Consider the following 9,191-nt stretch of genomic DNA (forward strand, 5'->3'; position numbering starts at 1 on the left):
ACCCCTCTAAGGTTCCCACATTTCCACCAGATGAATGGTCTCTAAAGCTGCTCTGACTGAACCAGACTGACAGTCCAGCTTTTAATTTTCACTCAGGGATTTTTAGTGGGAATCAAGTGAGACACAACCTGCTGATGTTTGATTCTAATGGATGTTTTAAAGCTAGAAACTACACCAAAGGATCCAAATAACTGATTAAATCTAGTAATCCCTGTTTGATGCATTTTAACCCCAATTTTACCTTTGAAATTAAACATATCTAAAAAAGAATTTTCCATCTTTCTGCCTGTCTGCTTAGATGCCAGATGTCATCATTGTCAGGTTATAAAGTTATTTACGTAACAGGGAGATGATCAGAGGAAAAAAGGAAATGACTCATGTTTAAATTTATGATGAAAAGAGAAAATCTCTTTTCTTTCTTCAGCGTCCACCGTGGGCTTCATGAAGAGCTGACGGTGAAGGTTTTACCCCCACAGTCCCTAAACAGGATTAAACTCTATGTTCTGACCTCAGCAGAGCAGAGCCACAGATCCAACAGAACCAGAACTTTTCTGCAGGAAGAACAGAGAAAATCCTCCAAAGAAGATCTGAAAGTCTGAGCTGCACACAGAAAGTGTTTCCATGCTTACCAAAGGAGAAACTGGAGCAGATCAAACTTTATCTTTACTCAGTTTTAGATTTTACCTTCGGGAGGAGGCCCAGGGGAAGACCCAGGACACGCTGGAGGGACTATGTCTCCCGGCTGGCCTGGGAACACCTTGGGATTCCTCCTGAGGAGCTGGCCCAAGTGGCTGGGGAGAGGGACGTCTGGGCCTCCCTACTGAAGCTGCTACCCCCGCGACCCGACCCCGGATAAGCGGAAGAAGACGGACGGACGGATGGACGAAAGAAAGAAGTAAAGATTTGATTTGAAATCATCAAGAAAAGCTTCATCCTCTAATTGAAGAAACCATCATTTACTCACTGAGCTGTTTGCAACAATGGATAAAAAGACCAGAGCTGCTCAAGCATTTGCCGAAAACATCTAAAATATCATGAAAAACCTCCTAAAACTGCATTACAATGAAGCAGACATGCAGCCTGAAAACTTTAGAGTTGAGCTTTATTTCAGATTTCTTGGTTACAGGCTGAATATGAACCAGAGAGAAAAAATATCAACTTTCCAGTTTCATCAGATTCAGATCACTACAAACTACATGGAGCCACTAAATGCAGCTTAGCTTTCATTTCATTTCCTCATTTGTACTAAGAGACAAACAATATCACACACTAAATGACAGACATGATCAGATAAATAGGATCAACATCTCTAAGGTCAGAGTTCATCATCAGGATCCAGTCAGAGTCTCTTTAAACTCAAACTGCTGCAGCTTCAACCTCTGGATCATCAGGACAGCTCAGCTTCTCTCCTCTACTAAGATCATCACCTCATCCACCTCCTGCAGAGAGAAGAAGGGGCAACAGAGGATATGTGTGAGTGTTTCCAGCCTCTGGAAGCTGAACATGAACATCTCATTTGTTTCTGAAACACCAGCTGACTAAACACATCTGGATGAAACTAGTGAGAGAAGGACACATGTCCAGATGTGCTGAGTTGACTTCAGCAGAGCTTCTGCTCTGTAGAAAGACCACATGGTGACTAAATGTAATGATGGGCTGTGAAATCAGTGATTTGCAGGCTGCAGTCAGACTGATCTCAGAGCTGTGACTAAGATGAAACTGGTCAGCTGTTTCCTGTTGAAATGAGAGAACAAAGAGTCTGAGATCAGATCTGATGCTCCACAGCTTGATGAATGAGGACCACTGTCTCTAGACACGGCGGAAGGCTGTCAGCTGGAATCCAGCTGCATTTCCTGGATACATGAACACAACAACAACAGTCATCTTCACATGGACACAAACACAGGAACACAACAAGCTGCTGGCTCCTCTGATTGGCTCATTGTTGCCTTTGTGTCCAATCAGGAGGCCTGTCACCATTCTCCTCCCACTGAGAAGCTGCAGATTTACTGGAAACACTGGATCTTTGCTTTAGTACCGACTGGGTTCAGAACAGTTCTGCTGACAGCAGCTGGACTCACTCCAACCATCTACTTACACAGATTCCAGTTTGTAGTCTGGACTCTTTACAAGATCCTGCAGCTGCTGAACATCTGACTCCTTCAGGTTGTTCTCTCTCAGGTCCAGTTCTGTCAGATAGGACGGCTTGGACTTCAGAGCTGCAACCAGATATTCACAGCTGATCTCTGACAACCTGCAGCTCCACAATCTGAATAAAGAATAGAAGATGTGAGCTGAAGCCACCAGGATGCAGGTTCTAACAGTCCAACAGAACCAGTTAAAGAACTCTCATTAATATTAATGACAACTAGCTGCTGCTTCAATAAAGACCTGCTGACTTCAGCTCTTCAACAATCAGCAATATCAGAACTTTCAATAGTTAAAACTTGTTTAGCAGTTTTTACAGTCCTGGGGTCTCAATTTAGAGAACTGTGTGGAATCCATAGTAAAAGCATACCTATGGCAAGAAAAAGAAAATGGAGTATGGCAAAAAATATTCAGATAAATAAAACCATGCTCAGGCACAGCAGCAGCCATTATCCTTTATAGATCACAGCTGTACCGATACATTTGGTACCAGGTTCTGGCTCAGGTTCTGCCCTCTATACGATCCGATTCAACCATAAACGGCCGATGCAAAGCACCTCATGAATGTTAATGTGTATAAAAATGTGTCAGCTGATCATTTTGTCATCATGGTTACGTGGGAGCCCTGGAGAAAAAGCAAGACGTTCAGTTTCACTAAACGTCTGAGAGGAATCCTGATGCAGGTTGGCTGTAATTCACCACTTCACCATCTGCACTTCACCATCTGCATCTCTAGTTTCCCCGTCTCCAAAATGAGTGTACGCCTGGGTCAGAGAACTTGGTACTGTGACATGTTGTGTCTGAGTGGTTTAGTCTGTAAAATCCTTCCAGAGCTTCTAGAGAGACAACATTAAAAACTGGCTCCAAGTCCAGGAACAAACTCAGGAAAGATTTATTAGAATAGAAGATTTGAACATTGTTGTCAGCTGAATTATATCCAATTATTCATTTATTTCAATTATAGAAATATCAAATCCATTATTTTAAAATCATTCTCTAGAAAATATAGAAAAACTGATTTGATGAAGGTTTAAAGAGATTAAAAAACTTCAAATATATGAAACATCAGTTTTTTAATGTCTTCTCTCTTCCTCTTTCTCAGTTCTGGATACAAGTTGCAACTCTAAACTGAAATTCAACTCATTGTTTCATGTTTTCTGCTGATTATTGAATAAATCCTGGCAGGAAGTTGGAAAAAGAAAGAAACTTTAACTGGAGCAAAGCAGTGAAGAAGAAAGCAGACTTTACCATTTAGATCGTCAGTGTGGATAAGTAGAATATCAGCCAGATGTCTGCAGTTTAGTGTCAACTCAACTTTCACATCACAAATATCAGAACTAAAACATGGAGTCTGACCTTAATCTCTGTAGTTTGCAGAGGGGAGTCTGGAGGAAACCACAGAGCTCCTTTACTCCAGCATCTTTCAGGTCGTTGTAGCTCAGGTCCAGTTCTATCAGATGGGAGGGGTTGGACTTCAGAGCAGAGACCAAATCATCAAAGCTGATCTTTGACAACCTGCAGCGCCACAAACTGAATAAAGAATAAAAGATGTGAGCTGAAGCCAACAGGATGCAGGTTAAAACTGAAACATGGACAAATAACTAATAAAATGTAGAAAATGAATTTCCCTGAATGTAAAAGTCCCAGAAACATGATGAACTGATGTCTGATATTTGATCCAGTAGAACTGATTTAAAGAGTTAAACCCAGCAGAACCAAAACATGTTATCATGACGTGTGAAGGTCCAGATCAAGGTGTGGTTCTTAGCAGTGGTGGCTGGTGATGAAGATGTTCTGGGTTAGGGCTGGGGGGGGGCACTAGAGGTTGGAGATTACCAGCCAACAATAAACTCTACTTGAACATAAATCCATCCATGATCACTTACTGCTGCAGGATATTTAAGTCTGATGGCTCTGCCGTCTGTTTAAAATGCTGCTGTCTTCTAGTCTTGGTCAGGGTTCTGGTGGAACAGTGGTTTTCAGACCCATGATGTTGTAAACATGGATCATTTAACAGAGTTTCAGCTCAGATTGTTCTGGATTTAATTTCAACCTAAACCAGCAGCCTGCATGGAGGGTTTTCTCTAAGGAAACATGGCGTTTGTTTAAAGTTCTGCTCATTCAGTCACTGAACATTGGTCCGATGTTCTGCTGCTGGGCTCGGATGTTCTCAGTGGGTCACTTTTTGTCTGGTGGGTCATTCTGAGAACTAAAACCTACCATGAGGAGACTTTGTCCACCTCGGGCCCTCAGCTGTGGATCAGCCTTCCTGAAGACTTGAGGGCAGCTCAGAGGTTTGAACTAAATAATATTCATCTTGATTTTTCTTTCCATCTTTGTAAACCAATGAAATGTGTCCTCTGCATTTAACCCATCTCTCAGGGAGCAGTGGGCTGCGACAGGGTGGCGCCAGGGAGTTTTCTGGGTCTAAGGGTTTTGCTCAGGGACGCAGGGCAGGAGCCAGTGGGATTTGAACCAGCAAACTTGCAGCCTTCTTAGAACACAAGTGTCTTGCTCTATCCACCAGTCACCATTCCCCCACCAATAAATAAATTTAACTAAATATGATGTAACCCTATAATACTCCCAAATTAAATGAGTGGGCTCTGGGTTCTATCAATCTCCTCAATGTTTACTTAAAAGTATTATTTGGGATCTATGCACGTTAATAGGTTTTAGCACTAAACACTTCTCTACATACAAAAGCAAAATAAAAACACTCAGGGTGTCAATCCAAAATCACAGTTAAATAATATTTACTTAAATGCTTATTAATTAAACCTAAAGCTGGCAAAACCCAAGCTAACCCTACGTTGCAGGCCTGTTTCTTGTGAATATGGAGACCAAACTCAGCGGTTGCTTCACTCAGTGAGAAAATATTAAAAACTAAAAAGGTCCCTTGTGCCAGATGAATAATAATTCTAACAGAAACGCTCTGCTCTGTTTAGTCCTCCTCTTCGGTGGAAAAAACTTGGCTCTCACAGTCACGGCTCCGACTCCAATACTAGGCCACCTGCGTGGTCCACACCCATCACAAACTCCTCGTCCTTGTCTCCAACGTTGCCAGAGGTCCTCTCAATGCTTCCAAATGGCTCAGAGTTCTATCTGGGTCCAATCTCTGGTTGTCCGGTTGGGTAACGGTACTCATCAAACTCCTAGGTCCTGCTGAGCTAGCCAACGGCAGCCTAGAGTTCATTAGCCAGCTTGTTAACATCGGCTAGCTGGTATGCTAAGCTAGCGGCTAAATACAGTTCAAAAAGCTTTGAGCAGAAACTTCACTGTCTTCTACCTCAGACTTAATCCCACTTACTAACTGTGGATTGTTGTGGGGCAAATCACGGCACAGATTACTGTTTCTAGTACAAAGACAAGCCATTTTAACATGGGGGATGTTAATTTATGGCTGCCAAACTGGATCTCTGCAGATTCTCGTGCTGCACTCTCTCACCCAAACTTGCTATAAATTCAATGACTGCCTCTGCATAGGAAAATACATTTCTCACATGTACCATTATTAAAATAAACTACAACTATGCAAATAGATGTTTGAAAGAGCGCCACATGGACTTCATTTATAAGTAGAGGTAAGACAGCGCTAATTATTCATGTTTTGTTTTTGTAATGAAATGTGCTTAATGTGGGTTATAGTTTTTGAATGTGTTACAAATGCAGAAATCCATCATAACTCAAACTGTTACCAATCAAATGACAAATAATTTATAATTATTTTTTCATCAAAGAATCAATATTTTTTCCATGTCTCTTGGTGAATTTTTTGGCTCAATCAGTCTCCTTCAGCACTTCGCAATGAGTCTACTCTGTAGAGTGTATATATTTGTAAATCTGACTCTGATGAGGTACTGCGCGTCACTGCATCTGAACTCAAGGCATAAAGCACTTCTCGGCTTCATTACTGCCATCACCACGGAGGACGAAGCCAGCATGTTGGACAACCCACCAAGCAGATTGTCTTTACAAACTTCTAAATTCCCCCCTCTAGATCAACATATGTTCCACTCTAGGGCCTTTCTGATCTATTACTACTATTTTCTATTACTTATATGTGATTTAAGACCCAGCTTACCTGTAAAAATAGAGAAATACAGGTTAGCAGGAGAGAACTCGCTGTATTGTTAACTGCCTCACCACTGATGCGCCGTCTGCTGGCGACACCTATATTACACTGTATTATAGCAACGTGGACCATAGGTCTGACAATAGAAAGTGAAAACACCTCAATAAAAATACAATGAGCAGCAACTACTTCTATGTATTCATTTATATCATGTTTTCACATAATATTATAATTTCTGAGACTTAATTTTGGGTTTTTAGTCTCTTTAAGCCAGAATCATCAAACTGACAAAAGACAAAAGCTTGAAATATTTCACTCTGTGTGATGATTTTCTCTCTCATATAAGGGTCAAAAATTTAAAATTTTCACAATATATTTGATGAGATTGGCCTGCATACTAATATAAATCATGATTATTCCGTTTTTCTTTGTTTTACTTCTTGTTTCTCAAAGTTGTTGGGTTGTTGCTATACGATACTGCTGAGTCAGTCCAAAACATTTTAAGTGTGAACTGTTAAATACTGAAAATATGAAATAAGAAAGACAAAACATTTGGACAGCAGGTTGTCTTTAAAGAAAATATGTCAAAACAAAATTATAAATTATAACAAGTATTAAAGTAGCAGTGAAGATAAAACCAACCTCAGCTTCTTTACTTTACAGACTTGAGTCTCCAGGATCTCAAAGAGATGCTTCATTTCAGAGTCTCCAAAGGTTCTCCCTCCATCATAGATCTGATATATTTCCAGTTCAGTCAGATGGGAGGGGTTGGACTTCAGAGCTGAGGCCACAACTTCACATTCAGTTGGTGAGAGACTACAGCCCACTAGTCTGTGATTAGAGAAACAATAACATCAGTTCTAGTTAAATCAGACTAATAAACACTGATAAACAGACTAAAAGATGATGACTGAACAGTGATGTCATCATCAGATGAACATCTGCTCTTCACATCAATGTCCTGTTTGACCTACAGAAAATCCCTTCAGTCTTGGTCCTACTGCAGAGCTGCTGTGTCTCTGGTTTCATTAAAAGCTTCATTTAACCACAAAGATGAAGAAAGAAACAAAGTGTGTTTTAGTTTGATATTATATGGCTTGAAGAGAATAATTTTTTTTACAACCATTTTATAGCCGGTAGCAGCTTCTTAATGTTCAATAATGATCAATTTAAAAAACATTTGGTTTATTTCATTGTTCTCCTTTGATAAACATTGAGTATAACAATAATCATATCTATATAATTATATTGCAATTGATAGATGTCTTGACTCTTGACTCACTTGACACACACACTAATTTACTTCACTAATTAAATGTTTAAAGTTTCACTAACAGGAGATTCATCAAAAGGCTTTGACAGTTTAGATCACATAAAGTAACCGAATTGTTACTTTATCTAGTAAATAGTGCTGGCTGTGAAAATTCTGGAGCAAAGGCCTCTTGTGTTTTAAAGCCACACCTATCACCTCTGAGCCACTCAGAGCATTAAAGCGACTCACACCTGCAGACGGAGGGAAATGATAAGGCTGGCTCAGCTTCAGATAAGGTCCAGTCTGCTACCTGTGGTGAGTGGATGGTGCCAGGGATAACCTGCCAAAGGAGACTGTCGTGTTACGTGTACCTTTGAGAAGTGACTTGTACACACTCTCATCACCGCCCCCTCCGAATATGCGTTGATAACTTTATGTTCCTGTAGTTTATGGCAGCGCCATATAGACAGTTAATCTGTTTTATCTCTCTGGTTTATGGCAGCTGGCAAACTGTTAGTGTGCATTACCATCACCAACTTGTATGGAGTATGAATTGTGCATTGATAACGTGGCATCATTATTTTCTTATATCTAGGTCTGTCTGTTTTCCTTTAGAGAAACACGCTTTAAACAGTACAATGTGTGTTGTCATGGTAACCACTGTGGGCTCATTGGAGCCGCCTGTGTTCATTTTTACCTGTAAAGCATTTTATACTTTTGCTTCCACTTTAAACTGATGTATCCCCATTTTGGTGTGATCCTCTTATTTAATCAACTCAGTTTCTATCGATCGATCGATCTATCGATCTATCGATCTATCGATCTATCTATCTATCTATCTATCTATCTATCTATCTATCTATCTATCTATCTATCTATCTATCTATCTATCTATCTATCTTTTTTGTCTTCTGTTTATATTCAGTACTTTTTACTTTTTTATGTAACTCATACATGGACAAAATAAAAATAAAAATCCTAAATGTAATCTAAACTTTTTAGCTGAGGTAGGCCGAATAGATATATTTACACCAAATTTACCAATTATAAAGAGGCTGACTTTGTAGCAGTGATTGTGTCCAGTTTAACATTTAGTCTACATATTGTATCCCCTCACGTCACTGCCTAACCGTCTGAAATCTCAGTGAGTTTTTGCTAGGCTGCTAACGTGAAATGGGCGAATACATAGCGGCAGCATACCAAAAATTACGTATCAAATTATGAACGTGTCTCACCTCATCCGTGCATTCTCCGTTACGTTCCAAATAAAAGCAATCGTGGTCAAAAGGGCAGTTCCCACAGGCTCAATGGAGCTATGCCATGACTCCGTTGTCCGTCAGAAATATGGATCAAGTATGTTTGTGACGGATGATGGAGCGAAATGTGTCAATTTCTAAAAAACAGTGTCTGTATTCACAAAGATTCTCAGTCTCTCAGAGAGCTCCTTTCATAGCCTAAAGATTCCTACCTAAGAGTTTTAGCTTCAGAGGGATTCAGATGCTGCTGAGAGCCACTCTGAGGAAGGAAATGACAAAAAGTTTTATCTTAGTGAGGAGGTGTGGTTGACCCCGTTGCTCGGTGTGACGCTGTCTTTTAAGAGCTCTGATTGGTTGTGTTATGCCATCACACCATGGCTAAATTGCGTTTATTTTAAACATGTACGATGGGGAAGAAATCAAAATGCATTTTGAGCAAAGAATTTCCCCACAGCCACAA

The 9,191-nt window shown here is 40.2% G+C and overlaps 1 long non-coding RNA gene across 1 annotated transcript; it reads right to left on the minus strand.

Annotated features, from left to right (window-relative positions):
• Nucleotides 1–1,084: 1,084 nt before the first annotated feature.
• Nucleotides 1,085–3,549, minus strand: LOC118556287. The gene is made up of 3 exons (XR_004928738.1): nt 3,505–3,549; nt 2,099–2,269; nt 1,085–1,439 (listed from the first exon to the last, which is right to left on the minus strand). It is a non-coding gene; the product is annotated as an uncharacterized LOC118556287 (long non-coding RNA).
• Nucleotides 3,550–9,191: the final 5,642 nt, after the last annotated feature.

The sequence above is a fragment of the Fundulus heteroclitus genome, unplaced genomic scaffold (assembly GCF_011125445.2).
Source record: "Fundulus heteroclitus isolate FHET01 unplaced genomic scaffold, MU-UCD_Fhet_4.1 scaffold_259, whole genome shotgun sequence".
NCBI classification, from domain to species: domain Eukaryota; kingdom Metazoa; phylum Chordata; class Actinopteri; order Cyprinodontiformes; family Fundulidae; genus Fundulus; species Fundulus heteroclitus.